Genomic DNA, 1,770 nt, shown 5'->3' with positions numbered 1-1,770 from the left:
CCCCCCCCCCCCCCCCCCCCCCTCCCCTCTTCCTCTTTTTAGTTTCACCGTGTAGTTAGTTTTGTAAGAATCAAGGGAAGCAACCAGCTTAAAAGTAGTGTTGTCTTTTTACCGCTTACCTCCACTTGTTTTTCCTCTTTTGCTTTATATTTTCATTTATCGACATCTTTATATATCAACATCCAATCCACTCCCCAAAGCATGTCGATATAAGCAGATTATACTGTGTGTGTTATCTTTATCAAAATTTAAGCGTTTGAGGATTTCAACAGTCTGTTCATCAAAAAAAAAACCCACCCAAAAATTGTGTTTAGATGAGTAGTGTGTTTATTTTGCTCCTATACTCCCTTCAATATTGTTTTTTTTCCCCAGGTTATTCTCCTTTGTGTTATAATATAATGTGATCATTTATTAACCTAGTTGGTGCTGTACACTTCTAGTCAACACATTTTTTTGCTCGAAAAACCTCTGTCTCGTCGTATTTATCGTTGTTTATTGTTGTTAATTTGTTCAGGTTGTGAAATTCACATTCCATCCAATTTGGAATTTATATCTTAATACTTGGTCTTGGTCTTTACTTTTCATTCCGTCCAAACAATACCGAATATAACTGCTGATGAAGTTTTACAAAGTGCAATATCATTCTCCTTACATGTTAGAAAACTATTGTGTTTATTTAATGTGTGCTCACATAATAATATTATATCAAGGCACTTATTATTGTTTGTTGTATCAAGCTATTACAACCTATTAAATTTGTTCATTCAAAGTTTTTCTGACTTTCAATGTATTTTGTGTCTTTCCATTGATTCCGTGGCTTTGTAGTTATGTGGTTTTGATCTCTGGTTTTCGTTATTGAGCTCTTATAGATATTTTCGTTTTACTGTGAGAAAGTGAATCACCAGCATCTGTGGTGTAGCACTTTGGTGCTTCACCTTCCCACACAGAAGACCTGATTTCAATTTCCTGTTGGGATGTTTTATCCCTCTCAACCCACAGTGGTACAAACAAGCAGGGATGAAGCCAGCCCGGTATATTAGAGCTGGAGTCTTCTCAATTAATCGAAAGCTTGCGAGTAGCGGACGGCTTGTGCCAGAGGCTTGTGAGCAGGCTTGTGCTTTGCTTTGCCTCTCGCTCGCTAACAGGGGGAACTTATGGTGAGTTGTGAATAACGAACAGTCTTGCTGCACTGTGTCGTGAGGTCATGAACTCTCATGGCTGTGGGCTTAGTACATTCTACAGAAGATTCTGGTTATTTATCTTGAGAGGCTTGCACCAAAAGTGCAAGATTGTTTTTTTTTTCATAGTCGGGTTGTAAAAAAGAAAAAGCTGTATTAAATGCACTCAAAATTTAGTAATAGATCGGTTATTCTATGATTCAAAGGCCAGTATTTTTTTACATGTTCATTGGCCAAGCGCTTCGTCGTCGCACGCAAAAGACCTCAGTTCGATTCCCGTATTGGGAGAAATTTTTACTGGGAACCTCCGTCTTTCAGCTCGAGCGTTATTCCCTCTCAGCCCAGGTTGGCCCTGACATTGGGTTGAAGTAGGCCTAGCCCGTCTTCTAAATGTTCTGTATCATATCATTGGTAGTGTAAAACATCTACAAAATAGGCTACATACATACAATACAAAAGCCAATCACAACGACCCCTGGAGTTTTCCATTCTAAGGTAATCTAAGTCTACTTATTACTACCAGATGTTAACATTGCTAGGTCTCTGTTACTACAATACCACACTTCCTCTCACTTCATCCACTCGCTCAGCT

Source organism: Aplysia californica, unplaced genomic scaffold (assembly GCF_000002075.1).
Source record: "Aplysia californica isolate F4 #8 unplaced genomic scaffold, AplCal3.0 scaffold00373, whole genome shotgun sequence".
Lineage (NCBI taxonomy): Eukaryota > Metazoa > Mollusca > Gastropoda > Aplysiida > Aplysiidae > Aplysia > Aplysia californica.
The sequence above is the reverse complement of the archived record's forward strand: the minus strand, read 5'-3'. Positions refer to the sequence as shown.